At 38.9% G+C, this 27811-nt stretch overlaps 1 long non-coding RNA gene across 1 annotated transcript; it reads right to left on the reverse strand.

The window, feature by feature from the left end:
• Positions 1-3521: 3521 nt before the first annotated feature.
• LOC122447441 lies at positions 3522-24574 on the reverse strand. Its single transcript, XR_006271232.1, has 3 exons — positions 24565-24574; positions 20417-20421; positions 3522-3644 (listed from the first exon to the last, which is right to left on the reverse strand). It is a non-coding gene; the product is annotated as an uncharacterized LOC122447441 (long non-coding RNA).
• Positions 24575-27811: the final 3237 nt, after the last annotated feature.

Raw genomic sequence — 27811 nt, forward strand, 5'->3', positions numbered from 1 at the left:
CAGTCCTTCCAATGAATATTCACGGTTGATTTCCTTTAGGATTCACTGGTTTGAGCTTCTTGCAGTCCAAGGAACTCTCAAGAGTCTTCTCCAACACCACAGTTCAAAAGCATCGATTCTTCGACACTCAGCTTTCTTTATAGTCCAACTCTCACATCCATACATGACTACTGGAAAAACCATAGCTTTGACTAGACGAACTTTTGTTGGTAAAGTAATGTCTCTGCTTTTTAACATCTGTCTAGGTTGGTCATAACTTTCCTTCCAAGGAGTAAGCATCTTTTAATTTCATGGCTGCAATCACCATCTGCAGTGATTTTGGAGCCCAAAAAAATAGTCAGCCACTGTATCCCTTGTTTCCCCATCTATTTGCCATGAAGTGACAGGACCGGATGCCATGATCTTAGTTTTCTGAATGTTGAGTTTTAAGCCAATTTTTTCACTCTCTTCTTTCACTTTCATCAAGAGACTCATTAGTTCTTTTTCACTTTCTGCCATAAGAGTGGTGTCATCTGCGTATCCGAGGTTATTGATATTTCTCCTGGCAATCTGGATTCCAGCTTGTGCTTCATCCAGCCCAACACTTCAAATGATGTACTCTGCATATAAGTTAAATAAGCAGAGTGACAATATACAGCCTTGACATATTCCTTTCCCAATTTGGAACCAGTCTGTTGTTCCATGTCCAGTTCTAAGAACCCCAGCTCCATGTAAAGTTCTGAGAATCCCATGAATAGTATGAGGACCTGATAGCTCCAGCTATTAAGTATTTCTCTATTATTTCCTCTTTTATTACAATTGCTACTCATTTTTTCTGTCTAAATGCTCAGTCCTTTACAGTTCACCCTTTGAGGTGCTGCCAGAGATCTTTACCAAAGCAAGTCCAATCTTGTCTGTCTCCCTCATAAAATCTTTAAGTGACTCTCCAATCCCTGTGCTAAAATGCAAACTGCTTGATTTAGCATAGAGAAGATCCTTCAAACACCTTTCTTTGATCTCATCTCCTACCACTTCCTGAAAATCTGCAGTGCTTATGTTGTAGTTTCCAAAACAATCCATGCCCTTCCATGATCCATGCTGTTGCACATTTTCTTCTACCTGAAATAATTCCTCCACTGATTTATTGTTAAGAACTCAGTCATACTTAGACTGAAATCAAGCATGACTTCTGAAACCTTACTTTACTCTCCACCACAACACTTAACATCCCATCTCTGTGAAAAGTGATCGCATAGCAGTACCACTGTTACATGTTCTTGTATCTCTGACTATCTGGACTCCTAAAGAATAAGGAGTATATGTTTTTCCTCTTCAATGTCTTGACACCCAACAGAAAATAAATACTATATAGTGAATAAGTTAAGCAACGAATGAGTGGTAAGATAGATAACTGTCTTAGGTAGTGAAATCTCTGTCCCAACACAATACAATTTTCACCTTCTTAGGTTAAATGGAATTGAATAACTGCGTCAGTTTTGACAGATCACTATAGTGGATTAGATATCTCTTGAATCTGAGTTCATGAGTCAATGTAGTGAAATAGTCCCACTGATTTTTTAATTAACATTGTTTTTTTTTCTGAGAATTGATTTTGCACTACACTGTTCCCTTCTGGATTATTTTCTGTAATGTTTTTTATATCCTATTTTTAATTTGTTTACTTAGCTTTCTCTATTGGCTTTAAAATGCAGCATTGGATGTAACTGTCAATATAGCTTTCAATTTCTTTATAATTTATCTAATGGAATTACATGCCATTAAGCACTTAATAAATATCTCTCTATGTTAATTTGAAAGTGCATATCTAGAAATAGAATCAAAGGAAAAGAAACATGAATATTATCTTTCTATTCTGATTACTTAATTTCAGAAAATCTCACCAACTGCCTTCTCTTCACATCAATCTTTTTGCTTTGCTTTCATTTTTTACTCTATGCAATAGGAATTATATATATATTCTATATGGAGAGATAAATGGCATAAAGATACATAAATTTCTTGGGGAAAAAGAATTCATATAAATTTTTAAAAGAAATTAATGTAGCCTGAACTGCTCATTGAAACTCCAATAATTTGGTCACCTGATGCAAAGAGCTGACTCATTTGAAAACACCCTGATGCTGGGAAAGATTGAGGGCAGGAGGAGAAGGGGATGACAGAGGATGAGATGGTTGGATGGCATCACCGACTCAATGGACATGGGTTTGGGGGGACTCCGGGAGTTGGTGATGGACAGGGAGGCCAGGCGTGCTGTGGTTCATGGAGTCGCAGAGAGTCAGACACGACTGAGAGACTGAACTGAACTGAACTAAACTGCTCATTAGGAGGAAGACTATTTGGAAAAGCGGTACTTTTTTTTTCTTACCTCATATTTTGTTTGTTTTTTAATGTTTAACTGAGGCCTTATTTGGGCACATATCCCATTAATTTAAATAAGGCTGGTTAGCCCTCTGGCAAACTGATACTTCTTCAATTTCTTTTGCCATATAGTGATTTCCTATAAAACCCACTCACTGTGTAGACAATTTTAACTCATGTAGGAAGTACTCAAACCTCAGAATTCATCTTACAAGGATGGAGGCAGTTCTTCGATTCTAATTTACATGTTGTTTATTCTCTTCTACTAGCATACTGGTTGAAGCCATATTGACATCACTTGATACAGATATTTTCATCTTTGCCTTGGTTTTGATATTTACTATTGAACCTACTTCTTTGACTCAACAGTTATTTATTTTTTGAAATCAGTACATATTTAACCAAGTTCTTGAAAATGAGGAGCACTCCATTTTTCCAATGGTTTTTAACTCTCATTTACTTTTATTATTTATTTAATATATGTTTAGTGTTTCTGCTATAGAATGAGCAAATTCAACTAATTCACCTCACAACTAGCATGCTGTTTCTAATCTGAAATCACATTAGAACTCTGAACCTACTCTTATTTGTGGCAAGATTGATTTTTTCACTCCCTCACCTCACATATGAAGGTCATTACAAAGTTGATGAGGATAATCAAGTCATACTGGAAAGAATGTTTTGGACCGTGAATATGCAGCTGCAATGAGGAGATATTTTGGCATTCCCAGCATTATAAAAGTTAGCATGATTAATAAGAAAAAGTATGGAATTGATCTACTGAGAATACTGTAATCCCTTCATGGTTATTAAGAGATGTGTGAAGCACATTAAAATAGATGTAGATTATTTGTTACTAAAGGCATTCATGATTCAATTTTATCACCTTTAGAAACTTATGTTGCTTTTTTTGCACTTCACAAAACATTCAGAAGTTATGACTTCCATGCTTAGATCAGTGTTTTTATTTATTTTTCTTTCTCTTATATGTTTTATTCATCATTCTAAAAAGCTCATAATGCAAAGCTGTTCAACTTATAAAATGTCCCCAAGATAAACTTTTTTTTCATTTTCTTCCTCTTTTCTCCCCTCTTTCTTTTTTTTAAAGTTTATATTGGAGCACAGTGCTTTACAATGTTGTGTTAGTTTCTACACAAGAGTAGTTTGTATAGCAAAGTGAATCAGCTATATGTATACATATATCCCCTCTTTTTTGAATTTCCTTCCCAATTTAGGTCGCCACAGAGCACGGAGTACAGCTCCCTGTTCTGTATAGTAGGCTCTCACTAATTACCTATTTTATATGTGTCTATGTCAATCCCAATCTCCCAATTCATCCCATTCAACCCTTTCCAAACCTTTGGTATCAATATGTTAGGTATTTTTAAATAATGCTGTATCTTAAAGAGGTTGTCTCAAAAAAAAAAAATATATATATATATAGATATAGATATAGATATATTCCAAGTTGTCTAAATTATACAGCAAAATGAACACATGCTTAGCTGTGTTACCTCATGACACACTACCAGAGTATCAGTGGGTTTTTAAGGCAGTAAGTGACAAATAAAAATGTCATGCAAGAAAAGACAACAGCTACACATTTTTGGAAGCTTGAAAGCAAATAGACATGTATTTAGTAATTGCCTTAGACGGGAGAAAGGTGAATGCCAAGACAGTCATAGAGAAAGTCTAGAAGTAAAATGGTGTGTACTGCAAAACTCAGAAATCCTCCAGAACTGACAGTCCCAGCTATCCACAAACCTGAAGATAAATTGAAATTAAATACAGAAGGATTTTGTTGAATGCAATAGAGAAACTGATCCCTAACTGCATCTCAGATGGCTAGCCACATTCTCTTCTCTTGTACAAGGATGAGGCTTACCTTCTACAGAGAAGGAGTCAGAGTGATGCTGGGGTGGAGAACACAGCCCAGCTAGAAGCACAAGAGCTCCCTGATCTCACCCCTTACCTGACTAACAGCCTATATTATACTTTCCTGATAAATGGGTGGGTAATTCTTCTCCAGGGAATCTAACCAGATTATGAGAAAAGACCCAAAAACCACTAACAGTCAGGTTTTCACTGACCAAATAGCAGGGCTAGATCACCCAACAAGAAGGCACACCAGTTGACAAGCCCATCAGTTTCTAATCAGATATTTAGTGACTCATTCTTAAATATTTATGGGCGGCCAAGTGTCCCCAGATATTTGAAGAAAACCTCTAACATGAAAGACAGACCAAACAGAAATAACAAATTTGGACAAAACAGAGTTATGGAAGCAGAAAAAAAATTGTGTGTCTACATTTAACATGTAGTCCCCCAGAGACAGGAAATCTTACTTCCATGAAAAAAGCACCATGATGTTAAAAAATAAATATCCATACAAACAGAGGAAAACTTTGGAAATTAGAACTTGCTCAGTCATGTCCAACTCTGCGACCCCATGGGTCGCAGCCCACTAGGCTCTTCTGTCCATGGGATTTTTCCAGCAAGAATACTGGAGTGGGTTGCCATTTCCTCCTCCAGGGGATCCTCCCCACTCAGGGATCAAATCCATGTTTCCTGTGTCTCCTGTATTGCAGGCAGATTCTTTACCACTGAGTCACATGGGAATCCCTGTTTGAAAATTAGAACATGATAGCAGAAATGAAGAAAAACTCAGCTAGAAAATGTTGAAACTAACTTAAAGAAATCTCTAAGATATTAGAATAAAAAGTTGAAATGTAGAAAATTAAACAGAAAACTTAAAAAAAGGAGAGCACCCACCTCAAAACCTATTATTCATTATATGAATAATACAAAAATCAGAAAGGACAGAAGAAATTATGGTAAGGAGATTACTAAGGAAATAATAAAATGTTTCAAAACTGAAATTCATAGTGAAAAGTCCATGGAATGCCTAACACAAGTGGGAGAATAAATACCCACATCAATGCATATCACTTTAGCAAGCAGAACACTGGGGCAAAACTTCCAGAGGGAAAAAAGAATGGCATCCAACCTGTCAGCAGCAATGTGAGACAAACAAACACACAAATAAATAAAACAATATCTTCAAAATTATGAATGAATATTATTGCTATCTTATGTTTTTATAGAAGCCAAACAGTGTAAGAGTGGAATAAAGATAATTCATATTTACAAGGTATCTCAAATTGGATTTCCCATGAGCTCTTTCCCAGGAAATTAGTAGAAAACATGTCACCAAAATTAGGGTGTAAATCAAGAATAAGAAAGACATAAATCAACACATAGGGAATCCAATGCAGGTGAAATACAATGGAATTTCTAGGATGATGGTAAAAGGAGATCCCAATACAAAAGGTACGCAAAGGACCAGGAGGATAGTAAGCCCAAAGGGGACTAAAAGGAAAAAGCTCTCCTGGGATGATATCTTCAGGAAGATAAAATGAATAGAAACACCTAAATGTTTAAATAATTAAGACATTTACACTTTGGCAGTGGAGGTGTCACTCCATTAGTTGAGATAGTGGAGGTGATGGAATTCTAGTTGAGCTATTTCAAATCCTAAAAGATGATGCTGTGAAAGTGATGCCCTCAACATGCCAGCAAATTTGGAAAACTCAGCAGTGGCCACAGGACTGGAAATGGTCAGTTTTTATTCCAATCTCAAAGAAAAGCAATGACAAAGAATGCTCAAACTACCATGCAATTGCACTCTTCTCACACACTAGTAAAGTAATGCTCAAAATTCTCCAAGCTAGGCTTCAACAATGCAGGAACCATGAACTTCCAGATATTCAAGCTGGATTTAGAAAAGGCAGAGGAACCAGAGATCGAATTGCCAACATCCGTTGGATCATTGAAAAAGCAAGAGAGTTCCAGAAAAACATGTACTTCCGCCTTATTGACTATGCCAAAGCCTTTGACTGTGTGGATTACAACAAAATATGGAAAATTCTTAAAGAGATAGGAATACCAGACCACCTTACCTGTCTCCTGAGAAATCTGTATGCAGGTCAAGAAGCAACAGTTAAAACTGGACATGGAACATCAGACTGGTTCCAAACTGGGAAGGGAGTACGTCAAGGTTGCATATTGTCACCCTGCTTATTTAACTTACATGCAGAGTACATCATGCGAAATGCCATGCTGGATGAAGCACAAGCTGGGATCAAGATTTCCAGGAGAAATATCAATAACCTCAAACACGCAGATGATACCACCCTTACGGCAGAAAGGAAAGAACTAAAGAGTCTCTCGATGAAAGTGAAAGAGGAGAGTGAAGAAGTCGGCTTAAAACTCAACATTCAGAAAACTAAGATCATGGCATCTGGTCCCATCACTTCATGGCAAATAGATTGGGGGGAAAATGGAAACCGTGACAGACGTTATTTTGGGGAGCTCCAAAATCACTGCAGATGGTGACTGCAGCCATGAATTAAAAGACGCTTGCTCCTTGGAAGAAAAGTTATGACCAACCTAGACAGCATATTAAAAAGCAGAGACATTACTTTGCCAACAAAGGTCCATCTAGTCAAGGATATGGTTTTTCCAGTAGTCATGTATGAATGTGAGAGTTGGACTATAAAGAAAGCTGAGCACCAAAGAATTGATGCTTTTGAGCTGCGGTATTGGAGAAGACTCTTGGGAGTCCCTTGGACTGCAAGGACATCCAACCAGTCTATCCAAAAGGAAATCAGTCCTGAATATTCATTGGAAGGATTGAAGCTGAAGCTGAAACTCCAATCCTTTGGTCACCTGATGCAAAGAACTGACTCACTGGAAAAGACCATGATGCTGGGAAAGATTGAAGATGGGAGGAGAAGGGGACAACAGAGGATAAGATGGTTGGATGGCATCACTGACTCGATGGACACGAGCTTGAATAGGCTTCAGGAGTTGATGATGGATAGGGAAACCTGGCATGCTGCAGCCCATAGGGTCACAAGTTGGACACGACTGAGCGACTGAACTGACTGATTGACACTTTGGCAGAGTTTAGGGATGAATCAGTGATAGATATTGTAGAAAATAAAGCAACCACCACACACATACACCACACATCACAATTTTTAATTCAAAGGAAACTCCCCCAAAAAAGTATCCAAGAAAGAAAATATGGACATAACAACTTATATGGGTTACATGAAAAATAGTTATACTCACAATAACGTAAGGACTGATTATTGATCAAATAAGCAAAAATAAACATTGGACAATGTTGGAAGAAAGTGAAGGAGACTGAGAATATAAAAGAATTAAATATTCATCTTTCTTTGTGGTAATGGAATATATAATATCTAAAATTGGAAAAAGAAATTATCAAAGTAGCTTAAGAGTATTTTATTTGAAATATACCAGTAAAATACCAAAGAAGTGGATAAAAGATTTGAATATGATTAGGAAAGTTTAAAAAAAAAAAAAAAGGAGAGGATATTAGATAACCTTTTCATTAAAAAAAAAAAAAGACAAAAATCCCCAAATAAAACAAAACTTTTTAGAAATACTGGAATGTAAATATTTATAAGTTTACATTTATTTATTTGCTTACTAACTAGTATATTTATTTATAAAGTGGGCTTCCCTGACAGCTCAGTGGTAAAGAATCTGTTTGCAACACAGGAGACACAGGAGATGCGGGTTTGATCCCTGGGTCAGGAAGACCCCCTGAAGGAGAAAATGGTAACCCCCTCCAGTATTCTTTCCTGGAGAATTCCATGGACAGAGGAGCCTGGTGGGCTATAGTCCATGGGCTCACAAAGAGTTGGTCATGACTGGTCATTAAGAACTGAGTTTTTTAAGAAATGAAGTGCCATATTGGAACAAGTTTGGAACATGTTCTGAGCTTAAAGAAAGAAGCTCTAGCTTAAAATTAACTAGGTGTGTGGCTATTGAGTGTGGAGGTTGATGAAATAATGGGCAGTGATAGTAACTGAAACAGAATCTATACTAATATTTTTTGGAGGGAGTATTTTTAGTGCCAGTTAGACTGGGGGACAGGGAGAAATAGATATGAGTATTTAAAAACAGAAAAGTATGAGGTTTGTAGCAAATGGATGAATCAGCAATAATCACCTGATATGTGTTGAACACTTTATACATACCTTATGAAATGTTCTCAGAAACAGCTACCTTAAAGAGGCTTAGATTTTTAAAAAGAGAGTCTGCATTGACCATACCACCTGTCTTTAATATAGGATGTTGTCCTAGTTCTCTCCTCAAAGCTAATTTTATCCCTGATAGGAACTTGGTCCTACAACTGTATCCTCTTTCTGTATAAGTTTACATTCCTTATTTTGCCTCTTAATTTATAGACTTCAAACATGCTCAGAATTGCTCTCCTATTTTATAGATTAATTAATCAAAAAAAATACAAAAAGTGAGGCCCTCCCTTATTAGCTCCATGTTATACTCGTTCTCCCCTTGACAACCTGGTCTTTGGAAGAATGATTTGAAATTGCCGTCTCTGTTGTCTCATATTTACTTCCTCAAATGACTTAAAACAATTTACTATCCTCCCCACAGCCCAGTAAATGTTCCATAAGTGTCACTCTTCTCTAACGGGTTGCTTCAGCTTTGCTCCATTGACCTAAGTTCACTCCTTGCCATTGCTAACCTGCCTGCCACTCTCTACCTCACTTCTCCAAATATCCCCCAGTCTCTTCTGCTCACCCACTTCCTTTTTTTAAACTTATTGGAGTACGACTGCTTTATAATGTTGGGTTCGTTTCTGCTATAAAACAAAGTGAATCAGCTCACTTTGTGAGGTATACATGTACCCTTGCCCATTGAAACCACCCTCCCAAACGCCCATCCCACCTTTCTAAGTCATCACAGAGCACTGGGCTGAGCTCCCTGTGTTATACACCAGCTTCCCACCAGCTATCTGTTTTACACATGGCAGTGTGTGCATATCAATGTTTCTCACTCAATTCTTCCACTTCTTAAAGCTTGAAATCCCTACAACTTAGTCTTCAGATGTCTCCTCTCCTCTCTAGACATTCCCTAACAGTCTCATCCATAACATTAGCTGAAATAGGTGCCCAGACTCCTACCATACCTCCTTTATTGGAACTCTGCAACACTATGGACTGCAGCCCGCCAGGCTCCTCTGTCCATGGGGATTCTCCAGGGAAGAATACTGGAGTGGGTTGCCATGCCCTCCTCCAGGGGATTTTCTTATCCCAGGAATCAAACCCAGGTCTCCCACGTTACCATCTGAACCACCTGCGAAGCCCAGAAATTGGACACAGAATTCCCCAAATCTCTATGTCCTCCTGGGAATAATCTTGGTCTCCTGCTTCATCCTTAGCCCCTCATCAGTCACTTATAATTGTCTATTGTTAATCCTTGTCCTTTTACTTTTCAGGGGCCTTCTTTTATTCATTGCTGTCTTTTTTCAGAGTCTCATCTTAACAGGACTTTTACAGACAAGTGTTAATACACTCTGCCAGGATCATTCCTCAGGTCACCCCATTTTAATTCGTCTTCTACACTGCTATCTGCTATCTGGCTAACCTCAGATACCAAACTTGTTACTTTAGTCAATGACTTGAAACCTTTCAATAGCTTCCTGTACTTTCAGAACAAAGTCCCAAACTATTAGCACATGACCTTCCATGATTTGGTAACTTGCTGCTTATCCCATCTTCTCTCCTGGTGCACTGCCCTTGCTGTCTATGCTTTAACCATAATACATTTCACCCAGCTTCTGGATCACACATCTGTACTTCCATTCAGATTGTGTCATCTCTCTGAAATTGCATTCCCCTTTCCTTCCCTGTTTCCTTGGTAGCTCAGAATCTGCCCACAATGCCGGAGACCTGAGTTCAATCCCTGGGTTGTTAAGATACACTGGAGAAGGGAATGGCACCCCACTGCAGTATTCCTTGCCTGGAGAATCCCATGGACAGAGGAGCCTGGCAAGCTACAGTTCATGGGGTCACAAAGAGTCAGACATGACCGAGCAACTAACACTTCCTTCCCTACCTCCGCACTCAACTGTGAACGTCTACAATTAAGATGCTTCTTCTAAACCAACCTTCCTATTAAGGCTTATTAAACTCTCCAACTACAGTTAACCACTTCTTCATCACACCTCTGATTCTATCTCTGCATAACTATATTTTTAGCAAAAAAAAAAAAAAATTTGCATTTCTACATCAGACTATGAGCTCCTTTCAGGCAGAATTGATGTCTATTTGTTTTATATCATCAATGTTTCAGAGTTCCTAGAGAATAGTAGGTGTTTGCCCTAGGAAACTCATAAAGCTGTAAGTATCCTCTATACAATCAAACAAAGGACTAGGAAAAGACATTCTACACAGTACTTTATATGGACGTTACTGTGTTTTGAGTTATGTGATAGTAAAGCCCAAGCACAATTGAATGGACCAATGATAAGCCATCTCTAGATTAGACATAAAAGAAGCTGTCTCCCATGGCAGTCTGGAGAACACCAAGTAGGAAAATTGTTTTATGTTACATGTGGAATATATAATCCAATTGCCTCTGGGTGTTATATATAAACCAAAGCAGAAGAAGCAGCCATAGTTAAAGTAGTTAACAATGAAAGAGGAAGGAGCTTCTAAGGAATGACAAGATGATGGTATGCAGTTGGATGACAAGTGATGTTATTGATGCTGAAAAGGCTGCTATATACTATAATTTGATCAGGGTAAATGACATTCAGATTCTTCACGGAGCCTGGCTATGCTATAGTTGAGACAGCATGGATGGCATACTTTGAATATATTCCATGATCACAGATGGTTATAGAAATTTCAACTTTTCTGGACTTAGACTACAAAATTCAAACTTTATAGGATTTAAACTAGTTTATTATCAGAGTTGCATAATTTGTACCTTAGAGGTAGAACATTTATTTGATGGGAGGAGAAAAAAAAACACCATCAAATGCCTAACTCACATATTTTGTAATAGTTCTACCTTCTATAAGGTCATCTAAATCAGGCCACCATTTACGGCTCACCTTCAGACTGATTTTAAATCAGTCTTGAACTTGGGGCTTTAATTCGCCAATTTCTAGTCCATATTCCCTTTCACATATACATTTAGGTCCTCTCTTTTTTCTTTAGTCCATAAATATGGGATCCAAATGCAGGTGATACATGATAAAGGAAGAACTGATAGAATACATTAGATAAAAGAGAGTCTTTGCTTAGGATATTCAGTGCAGATAGAAATAACCCACTGTAATGAGGAAACTGGACCCTGAGTAAGGCAGCCATATTCAGGATGTTGAGTCTGAATTAATATAAAGAACCCCAGGACTTCCCTGATGGTCTAGTGGTTAAGAATCCACCTGCCAATGCAGGGGACACAGGTTCAATCCCTGGTCCAGGAAGATCCCAAATGTCGCAGGGCAACAAATCCTGTGCCCCACAACTACTGAGCCCAGGCTCTAGAGCCTGAGAGCCACAACTACTGAAGCCCTGTATGCCTAGATCCCGTGCTCCACAACAAGAGAAGCTACTGCAGTGAGATGCCCGCTCACTGCAAATAGAGTAGCCCCCACTTGCTGCAACTAGAGAAAGCCCCAACACAGCAATGAAGACTCAGCATAGCCAAAAATAAACTAATTTTTTAAAATCTATTTTAAAAAAAGAACCCTAGAGTCATGGAAGAGTAAATGTACAGGAGATCTTTGAAACCATCTAGTCAACTTTCCTTTGTTTCACAAATTTTAAAACCAAGGCTCAAAGGCTTTGATTTACAAACTGTTAGATAGCTTCCTAAGACAAATAAATTATGATAGACATTAGAAATAAATGGAGCAAATGTGTGACTTATCTGCACACAGGAAGTTGCTGAGTTCCTTAGTAAATACTGGATGGCTGGCACATAAAGAGATAATAAAGAGATAAGGAAGATTCATAGAAATAACTCACGAAAACTTCCACAAGGAGGGGGAAGGCACCTCATGAGTCTCCCCCAAAGCAGACAGAGAAGAAAAATCATCAGAAAAAAACAAAGTGTTGAAGACAAGGCCCTAGAAACCAACATCAGGAAAAGATGTTGAAGAATTGAATAAGAAAATGTGCAGAATTGAATAAGACAACAGACTGTGCCATCTGGTATACTAGCCACTAGACATGTGTAGTTATTGAGCACTTGAAAGGTGGCTAGTCTAAATTGGGATATGCTTTGTGTAATATCTGTACATATTTATTTTATTTTTTCCATACTCCTAAGCATGAGAAATATCAACAACCTCAGATATGCTGATGACACCACCCTTATGGCAGAAAGTGAAGATGAACTAAAAAGCCTCTTGATGAAAGTGAAAGAGGAGAGTGAAAAAGTTGGCTTAAAGCTCAACATTCAGAAAACTAAGATCATGGCATCTGGTCCCATCACTTTATGAGAAATAGATGGGGAGACAGCGGAAACAGTGTCAGAATTTCTTTCTTCGGGTTCCAAAATCACTGCAGATGGTGACTGCAGCTATGAAATGAAAAGATGCTTACTCCTTGGAAGAAAAGTTACGACCAACCTAGACAGCATATTAAAAAGCAGAGACATTACTTTGACAACAAAGGTCCATCTGGTCAAGGCTATGGTTTTTCCAGTAGTCATGTATGGATGTGAGAGTTGGACTATAAAGAAAGCTGAGGCCAAAGAATTGATGCTTTTGAACTGTGGTGTTGGAGAAGACTCTTGAGAGTCCCTTGGACTGCAAGGAGATCCAACCAGTCCATCCTAAAGGAGATCAGTCCTGGGTGTTCATTGGAAGGACTGATGCTGAAGCTGAAACTCCAATACTTTGGCCACCTCATGGGAAGAGCTGACTCATTGGAAAAGACCCTGATGCTGGGAGGGATTGGGGGCAGAGAAGAAGGGGACGACAGAGGATGAGATGGCTGGATGGCATCACCGACTCAATGGGCATGAGTTTGAGTAAACTCCAGGAGTTGGTGATGGACAGGGAGGCCTGGCGTGCTGCAATTCATGGGGTCGCAAAGAGTTGGACACAACTGAGCGACTGAACTGAACTGAAGCATGAAATGGTATTATTTGGATATTTTGGGTTAAATAAAATGTATTATTAAAACTAATTTGCCAGTTTCTGTTTTTTTAAATGTGACTACTAGAAAATGTATAATTACTTCAATAAATCAGGAGTATGGAAAAAAAATGAAAATACAGTTGCACGTTACACTTTTTGCTGATTCAATCCATCATTTTATTTTATTTTCCTGAATTAAAGATTCTTCAAATTCTAGAATGCTTACAATTTTCAGAAGTTTCACACACATGACTTCATAAATCCCATAATAATCCTTTATTTTCTCCTCTACCCCTATCTGACTTCTTCCCCCCTCCCCCACTGGAAACCACCAGTTTTTCCTCTATATCTCACATTATATTTTTATACATTTTAAATGTATATTTTATTTTATATAGTATATAATATATATACATTTTATATATTTCATATGTTTTTATATCTTACAGTCCTGGTACAGAAGATATATGGGAAAAGGTAGACAACAAACATGAATAGTCTGCATGGGCTGGTCATTTTTATTTGTTGTTTTATCCTAATGATTTCAATAACTATTATTCCTTTGTTTACTTGTCCAAGGAACCTCCATGTTTTCTTTCTCTTAAAATTCCAAAGGTCAGGGTAAAGCAAATTAAATAGAATTCTCTCCATTATTGCATCTTTTATTCTGTTTATAGTATAAGGCAGGGAAACAGTATTTGAGATCCTTAAAGTGGTAAATATTGTGCTATCAGTTGCTCTGGTATAGAAAATATGTCGAAGGAAAAAACCTATTCTTAAAAATTGAATTATTTCAGGTGTAAAAGAGAAAACTGGTATTGTTACCCCACTGTGCTAATTTACATTGAGATAACATGTGGATGACTGTGTCCCACCCTTCCTGGAGAGTTTTAATTGGTATGCTCTCTGCCTTTCCCTAATGTATCTTATTTCTTCCATTATCTATAAAAGAAGCAAGTGTTCTTTCACCTTGAAAACTGAAATACCTCTTCCCGATATAATCAGATGCTTTCCAACCCCTTTTAAAGGAAAGGAAATTGCTTCTCTGGCTGCCAGCCATCTTGAAGCTGAGAACATGTCTGCTCGTAAAGGTAAGGCACCCTAATGAATGACTTTCTTTTCAAAGAAGGAGAGACAGTTCCTGCAGTAATTCAGTACAGGCTGCTGTTATTTAGGTGCTAATGGAAGAAACAAAAATAGATAAATAAAACACAACTTCCCATGTGTAACTGTCAAAAGTGACAGCAAGATAGGAGGTCATTTCCAACCAATCAAACTGTGGAATTTAGTTACTTAAAGAAACATGACCAAAATTCTATTTTGATACTTATTCTTTTCTTTTATATATGATTAGCTCATCTACTAGAAGGACAGAAGAAAGGAAGGAAGGAAGGGAGAAAGGGAGGAATCAAAACAGTGAAACCTTTAACAATGCACACATTTGCTTTAAAATGTTATATTTTACTCACAGGTTAGCTTTTGTCTTTATGGTAAAAGACCATAGATTTTGTTTAGTCTCTTGGTGTCACATTTTGCTATAACTGTCATTTAATAGTTACTTCTTCAATTTGTGGTGTTTTTCTTAGTTATAGAAAGTATGGAGTTATGTGAGAGACACATGGTCACTCCTATGCTTTCAATTTTGCTTTATTTGATGTTATTTATTTTACTCTAAAGTAGAAGGCCAAAATACACAACTCAGAACAAATAAATTAAACTCCCTTAAAATTCAGCATGGTTAAAGTTACACTTTCATCTTCCCTCCATTGCTTTATACCTACAATTTTTTTTTTCTCCATTTTATTAATGATTGTAGCTGGGGCTGGTCACAGGATTGTGGTTTCACAAAATTTCAGGGTGGTGGTACTCAGAGAGCTTGATTTATAGCACCAAGGTTTCCATGCAATCCATTGACTTATACAAGGACATGCATTAAAATATCAAATTATAACAAAGCTGCTTTTCCAAAACACACTAACAGTCCCTGAACTTTATCAACCTAATCTTGAGAAATTTTCTCTGGACATATGAAGTGGAATTAATTCACTCAGTCACAGCTACTGAGCAATCAATACATTGCTTTGTGGAGAGACATCATAAAAACGCACTGGACATGGCAACTGGACATGGTCCCTGTCCTGAAAAACAATGTAATGGTGAGAAAAGGAAAAGACAGTTCCAGAAATCTCTTGCTGTGTTAACAATCCACTCCTTTTGGATTGCTGAAATCAGCAGCCATTTCATTGCTCACCATTCTGTGGGTCAAGAACTTGAACAGGATACACAGGAGACAGCTTGGCTCTCACTCCATACAGTGTTGGCTGGGATGGACTGACTGGGACAGGAGGATCCAAGATGGCACAGTTTAATATCTGGGGCTCTGTGGCTGGAAGCTGTGCTCCACGTAACCTTTATCTGCACTTGGCAATCTAGTCTGCTCTCCTTCTATAACTGGTAGTCCTCGGTGAGCATCTTTCCAAGGTCGAAAATGGAAACCTCAAGGCCTCTTAAGACTCAAAGCTAGAAGTCACACAGTGTTACATCTGTTGCACACCATTGGTCACAGCAGGTCATAGGACCAGCCACAGATCAAGGGGACGGGAAAGAGACTTCAACTTTTGATAAGAGTGATAAAGTCACAGCACTAGGGAGCTGGTGGGATGGGAGAAACTATAGCTACGTTTGAAAACAATGTGCCAAGTACTTGTGAAATAAATTAGAATAAAAAACAAAGGAAAGTGAAAAGTCAAAGTGAAAGTCACTCAGTAGTGTCTGACTCTTTGCGACCCCATGGACTATACAGTCCATGGAATTCTCCAGGCCAGAATACTGGAGTGGATAGCCATTCCCTTCTCCAGGGGATCTTCCCAACCCAGGGATTGAACCCAGGTCTCCCACATTGCAGGTGGCTTCTTTACCAGCTGAGCCACCAGGGAAGTCCAAAAACAAAAGAATAGATACATATGTCTTTTTTTCTTTTCTCTTATAATCTTCAGATTTTTGCTTTATGTATCTCTGTTGTTACATGTCTAATGCTTTATGATGTCTATCTTCTCTGTGAATTGTACCTTTTATCATTAAAAATATTCATCTTTGTTTCATTTAAAGATAAATTTTAAAAAAAAAAGGGAATAAATACAAGTTTCACATTTATATAGATAATTAGGGCACAGGAGAATTTTAAGAAACTGCTACAGTAATGAGATATACAAATCTTCTTTAATAAGAGAATATTATCCATTTTCTTATAGGCTTGAAATCATCAGGATATGTTACTACTGATAAAAAGGCCTCAAAAAAGTAAGTTGAAGGTGAAGTAAGTAGGCATATACATGCTACAAGCAAAAAGATCTGTTACTTCAAGCCAAAATGAGATGGTACTTTAACAACTTTCTCCACTTTTGTAGAGAAAGTGCCTGCCTCAAAAGAAGGCTCAATGCCACTATATTCATTAAAATCAGAACTTTATGACAAAAGTCTAATTTAAAAACTATATATTACTTCACACACAAAATAATTTTTTAAAATTGAAAACTCCCAGTAACTCTGAATCAAAGAAAAAATAATTCTGAATATCCCAGCTAAGACTATTTTAAAAATAATGAAGTATAGAAGCTACCTGTCTATCAGGATTTTTTGACAAATGTAATCCTGGATTACTGGGCTATAATGTGTTTATGATTTCTTTAGAGAAAACTTCTGTTTTCTTCTCAAAGAAATAACACAAATGCTTTTGCAAAGGAAATGACATGAATAATTTGTTACTCTATTCTGAGTGTTAACTCTATGCAAATAATTTAGTTATATGAACTGTGTGAGGCTTGAATTAACACTCAGAAAACAGAGTAGGTTTGGCAGAAAACTAAATGACCTGATGGGCCATTCTCATCTTTCCCAGTCTTGAAGCTGGACATATGGTTTCTCACCCAAAGAACATATTTCACAACATCCCTAAAGGCTAGAGGTGACCTTTCAGCAACAAGCAAGGATTTAATGTACGTTCAATTCCCAGATATTCCTATAAAACAGCTGTTACAGTCCCCCTTCATCCTTTTCAATATTCTGCTAATTGGAGATAATGAAAATGATAGTAGCCACCTTGAACCCACAAGGTGTATCTATGTGTGAGAATTACAGGACCACTTTCCTGCACTGTTTATTCCCTAACTTCAGACTACTGTGTCAGTGGGAAATAAATTCTTACATTTAGGGATCTACTGTAGCTGAAGGTTATGCTACCTTAGCAATTACACATAGGTATTATCACTGTCACCATTTTAAATATGGAGAGCAGAGAAATTAAGGTACTTAACCAAAGCAACAACTAGCAAGTTGTAAATACTATGTGTGAAAGTGTTAATAGCTCAGTCATGTCTGACTCTTTGCAATCCCATGAACTGTAGCCCACCAGGCTCCTCTGTCCATGGGATTCCCAGGCAACACTACTAGAGTGGATTGCCATTTCATTCTCCAGGGGATCTTCCTGACCCAGGGGTCGAACCTGGGTCTCCTATATTGCTGGCTGATTCTTTATTGTCTGAGCCACCGAGGTCACACCAAATATAAGGTCAGGTCCCTGGTGCACCAAGCAATACTACTTCAATGGCTAGAGTTTGTCAAAGCCTTTGTGCTATTACAACCGCATGATTCCAAGAAACTTCTAAAAGAATTTCAGAGGAAATTAACATTTCCAAAGGGGAGGAGGTAGTTACGCTACATTTGAATGAAGCAACAGTCCCAATTCCGTTAAAAAGTCCTGGTACTCTGACTCATGTTGAGGTTTGACAGAAAACAACAAAATTCTGTAAAGCAATTATCCTTCAATCAAAAAATAAATAAATAAAAATTAATTAATTATTTGTTTATAAGTCCTGGTACTTTTTAGAGTCTGTAATACAGAGTGAAGTAAGTCAGAAAGGGAAAAACAAATATCATATATTAACACGTATATCTGGAATCTAGAAAAACGGTACTGATGAACCTATCTACAGGGCAGGAATAGAGATCCAGACGTAGAGAATAGATTTGTGGATATAGCAGGGGGGAAGGAGACGGTAGAACGAATTCACAGAGTAACACTGGGATATATACCTGACCATGTGTAAAACAGATAGCTAGTGGGAAGCCTCTGTATATCACAGCGAGCTCAGCCCAGTGCTCTGTGATGACCTAGAAGGGTGGGGTGGGAGGTGGGGTGAGAGGGAGACTCAAGAGGGAGGGGATATACGGATACTTATAGCTGACTCACATTGTTCTACAGCAGAAACTAACAGCATGGTAGAGCAATTCTCCAACTTAGAAAATAATAAAAAAAGAAAAAAAATTTCTTTTAACACAGGTATTACATAAATTCAGAACAAAGAGGAAAATTAAAGAATGAAATATTTTTTTAAAAATTCAAATTTATCTTTTCCTCTAAAAGGAAAAAATTGAAGAGCTCTTGAATGAGTTGAACCACGGTGCTCTTGGATGCATCACACAGAATTGCTGGGCAATATTGACTATAGCTGCTGCTGCTGCTGCTAAGTCGCTTCAGTTGTGTCCGACTCTGTGCGAACACATAGACGGCAGCCCACCAGGCTCCACCATCCCTGGATTCTCCAGGCAAGAACACTGGAGTGGGTTGCCATTTCCTTCTCCAACGCATGAAAGTGAAAAGTTAAAGTGAAGTTGCTCAGACTGACTATAGCTACCAACACCTATTTTATGGTGGGTACAGATCACCACTAGCTTGACCGTCAGATGAAAAGGTAACCTAGGAAGAAGGGACGGCATACACAAAACCAACAATTTAATAAAAAGCCACAAAGATAACAAGAAAATGCCCATGCTATTGTAGCTCATACATAGTGACTGTAAACTGGTTTAATGGAAATAACTCTGATCTCCTACACCCAAAGAGGAGAATTATTGATGTTACATAGGAAGTGTTACAATATCTGCTTTAATCAGGAAACTTTGGCTTCACAATTCATAGGGAAAACGTGAAAGATATATATATAAAAATATATAAAAAGATCCCAGAAAACTGAGAGCAGTAGTTGTATACAACTAACCTCATAGGAACCAGACCAGGAAACCAGAGCCTCCCTCCCTATCTCCCCCTCAGAGATCACATCTTCATGGCTTTCTGCTTTTTCCTGCTAGTCTGCTTCATTCATCAGCCTCTCTTCCAGAGGTCCTTCCTGCTTCAGCTTGTACGTGTCTCCAAGTGAGTATTTCAGCCCTTCGACACAATAGCAACTTTTCATCCATCATTTTGATGTATGTCCCTAAGGTTAACTGCCTTAGGCAAGGTCTGTTTCCCAATTCTAAATTCTTAAGAGACCGATCTGATTGGCTCTCTTCATGTTTTTTTGAGCCAGGCTAAGCAAGTTTCTTGCCTTGCTGAAACATGGATTTGCTGCCTTGGGGTACGTGCACATCCCCGGCCCAGTAAGTATCAGCCAGATGGTGTGGTCACGTGATACATGACTATAACACACCCACTCATCAGGAACCAAGGACCTCAGCAGCTTCCTTTGGAAGGGCTGAGGAAACAGGAGGCCTCTATAAGCAAATCTAGTACAGCTCTGGTAATTCTGCTCAACTGAGAAACTATTTTCCACTCAGATAGTAATCAAGAAATGATTCTTTCTACCAAAGGCAATAGAATGAAATATGCTTGCAATGGCTTCAGTAGGAAAGAGCCCAGAGGCAGCTGGCCAGAGGACACAGAATACAACAGAGCAAAACACCAGGGTGGGCGCAGAACATGGGGACAGAAAGCAGAGTTACAGCATGAACACAGAAAGAAGGGATCGGTATCAGAGAGGAGGCATCAGTCTTGAGTAAAAGAAATTTACTCTGGTCAGCTTGGGTATATACAAAGACACTGTATTGGATAGATATAGGGGAACACTCAGGGCTAACAGAAAAACTCAGGTAGCCATCAGGTATCCTTTAGAGAGTCTAAGTTAGAAGTTCATCCAAGTGCACTGCAGCTGGAATGGAGAGATCCAACCCGTTTCAGTGTATTTGTCACTCTGTCCACTACTTCAGAATTCCAGGAGTGTCCACTTTGGCTTGAGGGGGAGAAGTAAGCACCTTCAAGACGGACAAACCACCTACAGATGGTGAGAGAATTCCCCCAAAAAGAAGCCAGATGCTATTTAAAAGTGAAGAGGGACTTCCCTGGCAGTCTAGTGGTTGAGACTCCCTGCTTCCACTACAAGGGGGCGTGGGTTTGATTCCTGGTCGGGGAACTGAGGTCCTGCATGGCGCGTGGCCTGGCCGAAATGTCAATAAATAAATAAACAAAACTGTGTAAATGTTAAGAGGGAAGAGTTGTTGAGCAGAAAATAGTAATAATAACAAAATAATGTCCATTATAGAAACTATTTCTTGAGCCATAAACCATTAGTAGAGGCAGTTGGCAAGAACAGCCTCTTCAAGAATACTGTTGAAATCAAACTAGAGAATGTAACAAAAGTGAAGCAGATATAGAGAAGATAGAGAGATATGTTTGTTCTGTAGATATAGAGAACAAGCTGGTGGTTATCAGTGGTGACAGGGAGGAGGGGTAAAATAGGGACCAGGGAGTAAGAGGTACAAACTGCTAGGTTTAAGATAGGCTCAAGAATGTATTGTACAACACAGGTAATATAGGTAATATATGGTGATAACTGAATTAAAAGTAATCCTTAAAAACTGTATATATTTTTAAAATTTTTAATTTTGAAATACATAAATTGTTTTTAAAAAACAACATGGAAATCATAGATGACCTTGACAAGGATAATGACAGTGGAATGGAGTGAGTGAAAGATTAATGAGATGCTGCAGATCCTGGCCGATGACTTTTAAGACGGGAGTTACCTGTTGGAGCGAGGTTCACAATTAGGTGGGGCAAAGGGGATCCAGTGTTCAAGTGGAGATAGAGGTCGTAGATGGAAGACCAGGCAGTTTATCCATTGCAGTTGGAGGAAGGGCAGAAGAGTCCATTTTAAGTAGGTTAGCAGATGTAACCAGAGGTATGGAAGCTCCTTTTTCATTAAACTAGAAAGCAAGCGTCTTCTAATTTCATGGCTGCAGTGACCAACTGCAGTGATTTTGGAACCCAAGAAAATGAAGTCTGTTACTGTTTCCATTGTTTCCCCATCTATTTGCCATGAAGTGATGGGGCCAAATGCCATGATCTTAGTTTTATGAATGTTGAGTTTAAGCCAGCTTTTTCACTCTCTTTCACCTTAATCAAAAGGCTCTTTAGATACTCTTCACATTCTGCCATAAGGGTGGTATCATCTACATATCTGAGGTTATTGATATTTCTCCCCAAAATCTTGATTCCAGCTTGTGCTTCATCCACCCTGGCATTTCTCATGATGTACCCTGCATAGACGTTAAATACTCAAGGTGACAATATACAGCCTTGACGTACTCCTTTCTTGATTTGGAACCAGTCCATTGTACCATGTCAGGTTCTAACAGTCGCCTCTTGATCTGAAGACAGGTTTCTCTGGAGGCAGATCAGGAGGTCTGGTATTCCCATCTCTTTGATAATTTTCCATAGTTTGTTGTGATACACACAGTCGAAGGCTTTAGCATAGTCAGTGAAGCAGAAGTAGATATTTTTCTGGAATTCTCTTGTTTTTTCTATGATCCAACGGATGTTGGCAATTTGATCTCTGGTTTCTCTGCCTTTTCTAAATTCAAAAAGATGCTTACTCCTTGGAAGAAAAGCTATGACAAACCTAGACAGCACGTTAAAAACCAGAGACATTACTTTACCAACAAAGTTCTATATAGTCAAAGCTAAGGTTTTTCCAGTAGTCACGTATGGATGTGAGATTTGGACCATTACGAAGGCTGAGCACCAAAGAATTGATGTTTTCAAACTGTGGTGCTAGAGAACTCTTCAGAGTCCCTTGGACAGCAAGGAGATCAAATGAGTCAATCCTAAAGGAAATCAACCCTGAATATTCATTGGAAGGACTGATGCTGAAGTTGAAATTTCAATCCTTCAGCCACCTGATGTGAAGAGCCAACTCACTGGAAAAGACTCTGAAGCTGGGAAAGATTGAAGGCAGGAGTAGAAGGGGATGACAGAGGACGAGATGGTTGGATGCCACCACTGACTCAATGGATATGAGTTTGAGCAAGTTCTGGGAGATGGTGAAGGTCCAGTAAGCCTGGCATGCTGCAGTCCATGGGGTCACAAATAGTCGTACACAACTGAGTGACCGAACAACAACAAAAAAGAAAGCAAGGTCATTATCAGCTGAGAAGTGGATAATAGAGAGGTCTTGGAGATAAAAGGACAAAGAACATACAAAATAGTTACCGAGGTGAGCAGGAAGGTGAATTACCTAGGAAATTGTAATAGGATCATTGTAATAGGACCTGACAAAGGTGCACTTGATTTGCACAACTGAGGTCCTAAAGCGAGATCAGGCAACTGGCCTGTGTGCTTCTCCTCCATCTGTGCTTCTTTGCACAGGGGCAGATGAAGTCAGTGCAATTTTTTTTAAGATTATTTTTTAGAATTTTATTTTTTATTTTTTCAAACTTTTTATTTTTTATTGGTGTATAACAATGATGTGATAGTTTTAGGGGAACAGTGAAGGAACTCAGCCATTCATAGACATGCATTCATTCTCCCCCCAGCTCCCCTCCCATCCAGGCTGCCCCATAACATAGAGCAGAGTTCCTTGTTCTATACAGTAGGTCTTTGTTGGTTATCCATTTTAAATATAGCAGTGGGTACAGTGTGTACATGTGTACATGTTCATTTCAAACTCCATAACTATCCCTTCAACTATCCCTTCCCCCTAGACTTCACCCTGGCAACCATACGTTTGTTCTCTGTGAGTTTCTTTCGGTTTCATAACTAAGTTTACCTTAAGTAAGTAAGCTTACATTTGTAAGTAAGCCATCATTCTAAGTATTTTTTTTAACGGAGCCATTTTTTAAGTCTTTATTGAATTAGTTACAATATTGTTTCTCTTTTATGTTTTGGTTTTTTGGCCACCAGGCATGTGGAATCTTAGCTCCCTGACCAGGGATCGAACTCATTCAAAGTCTCAACCACCAGACCACCAGGGAAACCTCATAATTTCAACTTATATTTCACCAGGTTTGAGGTTTTGCCAGGCAAGTTTGATGGAGAGGTGCAAGGGAGCAGAAGGTGTGGTGACGTGGTGATTACATAGTGATGGGTCATCTCAGCAAATGTGCTTTGTCAACTTGGTTGCTCCACTCAAAGACATGGAAGTCAGCTTTGATTCTTCCCTTTTTTCATTCCCCACAACCATTCCACTGGACGTCCCTGGTGGCTCAGATGGTAAAGAATCCGCCTGCAATGTGGGAGACCTAGTTTCCATCCCTGGGTTGGGAAGATCCCCCAGAGAAGGGAACAGTTACCCACTCCAGTATTCTTGTCTGGGGAATTCCATGGACAGAGGAACCTGGCGGGCTATAGTCCATGGGGTCGCAAAGAGTTGGACACCAATGAGCGACTTTCACTTCACTTCTAACCACTCCATCAGCAAATCCTATTGTTTCTTCCACTGTATATCTGGCATCTATTACTTTTTCTCAATCCCCATGACCACCACCTTGGCTTAGCAACTCACCTCCTTTTGTGCCAGGGTCTTGGCGATCGAACTGGTTTCCCTGTCTCAATTCTTACTACCCAGCAATCCATCTTCCACCCAACAGCCATCTTCATCCAATTACATAGTACCTTATTTCATCCTTTAGCAGATCCCCACTGGACTTTGGTTTTAATCCAAACGATGGCCACCAAAGTCCTTGCTCCTTTGCCCAACTCTCCGACCTTCAGCACTGCTTTCTCTGAGGACCATGTTCTCTGGTTCCACTGCCCCCACTCAGCTCTGGTTCTCAAACAGGCACACTCTTTTTGTTTGATTAATGAAATTCGTCCTCAGTCTACTTGAAATGCTCTTCCTCTGGCGCTTTAATTGGTCGCTTTACTCAAGCTTTAGGTCTCAGGCCACATTGTTACTTTCTCAGAGAATACATCCCTGAGTTTAGTATCAGAAGTACTGTTACCAATGATGGATTACATCACCCCGTTTGTTTTAGAGCCTTACACAATCTGAAGTCATGTTTACACATTTGTTCACCTGCACACCCCAACTAGAATGAGGGCAAGGACTCTGACTCTTTCATTTTCTTGCCTAGTCTTAGAGCAGTGGTTCTCAAACTTATCCATCTCAGGAACTTTACACTCTTAAAAAATATTCAGGGAGATGTACCTGGTAGTCCAGTGGTTAAGACTTCGCTTCCACTGCAGGGGGATGGGTTTAACCCTCAACAGGGGAATTAAGGTCCCGCATGCTTTAGGAACTTTAGTATATGTGAGTTATAGCTACTATTATCTACTACATATTAGAAATTAAAACCAATAGATTTAGAAAATATTTATATATTTCTTTATTTAAAAACAGTAATAATAAATCCACTGCATGTTGACACTTAACATTTTTATGAAAAATAATTCTATTCTCTAAAACAGTTAAACAGTCAGAAGAGTAATATTACATTTTTGCAAATATGTTTAACCTCTGATTTAATAAAAAGCCATCTAAATCCTCCAAAAAAAGAGGGGAAAAAAAAAAGAGTACTGTTGAAAAAACTTGTTAAAGAAAGTGAAATTTGAAAAAAGACAGATGAAACTAAACCAAATCTTCCACTGTAAATAAATATTACAGCTAAACTTTACATCAGCCCCATGAAGTGGGAAGATAAGTCTCATTTAGAAGGAGAAAAGCAATGCACTTCAAGGTTCAATGACTTATGAGAAAAACCACGCAGGAAGCAGCCGGGCAGGGATCAGTTCCTGTGCATCTGGCCCCACTCCAGACTCTAGCCAAGAACCATGACAAGGTGCTTACAAGAGAAAAGAAAAGGAGCCACTGAAAGGCCCAGGCACTCAGAGAAAGGAATCAGCAGAGATTACACAAAGCAAGGGGAGAAATCCAAAACTAGATAAAACCAGCAAACACCCTGTTGATAAGTCAAGCGAAGGATTTAACTGAATCTTTTTTTTTTTGGGGGGGGTGCGGGTAATAGTTGCTTTACAATGTCGTGTTACTGTCTGTTGTACAATGAAGGGAATCAGCTATACATGTGCATATATCAATATCCCCCTCTTGGACCTCCTTCCGGGGCTCCCCCACCCCAGCTCCAATCCCACCCATCTAGGTCACCACAGAGCACCAGATTAGGCTCCCTGTGCTACATAGCAGGTTCCCACTAGCTATTGTTTTACACCTGGTCCTGTATATATGTCAACCACAATCTCCCAGTTCATCCCAGCCCCCTTCACCCCACCCAAGTCCACATGTCCGTTCTCTACATCTGTGTCTCTGTTCCCTATTGCACTGCCAATAGGTTCATCAGTACCATTTTTCTAGAGTACAAATATAATTAATATACAAATGATGTATATTAATTCCACAATAATGTGTTAATAATATACAATCTTTGTTTTTCTCTGTCTGACTTATTTCACTCTGTATGACAGACTCTTTAGTTAAGAGAAACATAAGAATTAAGAGGAGAATCTACTGCTTGTGGCATATGATTTCTCGAATCTAGAAACGCTGTAGTAGATTATGTAGTTCATTATGTAGTAGATTTCTTATTCTGAATGGTAAGGTCAGACATTCCCAGCTAATCTTGTCCTTATATCTTCCCAGGTTAAAGCCTCTGCACCACCAACCCTTCCATCAAGGGTTGTTACCGACAGCGGAAGTGGGGCCTGAGATCTGGCTATTTTCAGTTTAGGATTTTACACAAGGAAAACATTTTGTATAATTCCCCGTCCTTGTTTTAAATAATCTTTAAACAAGAGGAATTCCTACTAACCAGATTAATTTCATTCTGGTTTAATTCCAGGAAAAGAAGAGAGTGGAAGAGTTAGAGGGCGAGGCAGAACCTGGCTGGAATGGTCTGTGTCCCTTCCTGGGTCAGTTGTTTATTCTGTTGAGTCTTAAGAATTTCACTTCTTCCCCTTCCTGTTTGTCTTCTTGAGCAAACTGAGATTCCAGATTGCAATTGTTTGTAAACAACAGAGGATTATTGGGTTGGTAGGAAAGGCTTGTCTACAATCTCAGATAAACTTAAATCTTGTGTACTAGAAACAGGCAAACATGAGTCGTGAACTAACAAGCTGACTATCTTTTTGTCTCCATCTCAGGTTTGCTGCTTATAATATGGTTAATTGCTCACTGAGTATAGACTAAACTGTGTAGAGTTAATGAGTTCCACTAACAGTACACATTTAACCCTACGGTTAACAAAAGAGGGAATTTTAGTGTGCTCTCTTTCCTCTTCCTCCCCCTCTATTCCTACTTGCATGTGTGTGCTAAGTCGCTTTGGTCACGTCCGACTCTTTGTGACCCAGTGGACTGTAGCCTGCCTCTGTTCATGGGATTCTCCAGGCAAGAATACTGGAGTAAGTTGCCATACCCTCCTCCAGGGGGTCTTCCCGACCCAGGGATCGAACCTGTGTCTCTCACATCTCCTGCACAGGCAGGCAGGTTCTTTACCACTAGCACCATCTGGGAAGACCCTATTCATACTTGAATTGCTTCCAAAAAGTGCAAGATATATAGAGCAAACACTATAAAATAAAAATCATGGTTTGTTTCAAATAGAAAATTCTGAGAAGTAAATGTTGTGAATACTCAAACATAATAATTAGCTAGAGACTACCTTGCAGGAGACAAGATGATCAGAATAGCCTCTGAGAAAAGACTTCTCTTAGGAAATGATACTTGAGCTGAGATTTGAATGAGGAGGCAGTACCAGCCATGTAAAGGCTGGATGTAGACTATTCCAGGTAGAGGAAAGGGCTGGTCAACACACTCTAAGAGAGGAACATGAAGGGTATATTAAAAATATGCAATGATCCAATGTTCTCAGACCTTGATTAAGAAATGGGGGAGTATAAGAAATGAGTTAGAACAGCCAGCAAGGATCGTATCATGAAAGGCGGTGGAGGCCAGGGTGATCTACATGGATTGTATACTAAGGAAAATAAGAAGTCACTAGAAGGACTTCCCTGGTGGTCCAGTGGTTAAGACTCCACGCTTCCAAAGCAGGAGACATGGGTTTGATCCCTGTTTGTGGAACTAAGATCCCACCAGCTACACAGGACAGCCAAATAATTAAAAGGCAGGGGGGCGGGGGGAGACCACTGGAAAGTTTTAAGGAGCAATTTGATTTAGGTCATGATATATTTTTATGATAAATTTAACATATATATTAACATATACATATGAATTGAATTTTAAAGTACACAAACCATTTAGTCATGACCATTGTTAGGAAAATGAATGGGATTAGATTGGCATGGTATTACAGGGAGGGACTTTTACTCTATCTGTATCACTTACATCATTTGCAGTGAATATATTTATGTATGACTCAAAGGGTTAAATTTAA

This window comes from Cervus canadensis, chromosome 9 (genome assembly GCF_019320065.1).
Source record: "Cervus canadensis isolate Bull #8, Minnesota chromosome 9, ASM1932006v1, whole genome shotgun sequence".
Taxonomy (NCBI): domain Eukaryota; kingdom Metazoa; phylum Chordata; class Mammalia; order Artiodactyla; family Cervidae; genus Cervus; species Cervus canadensis.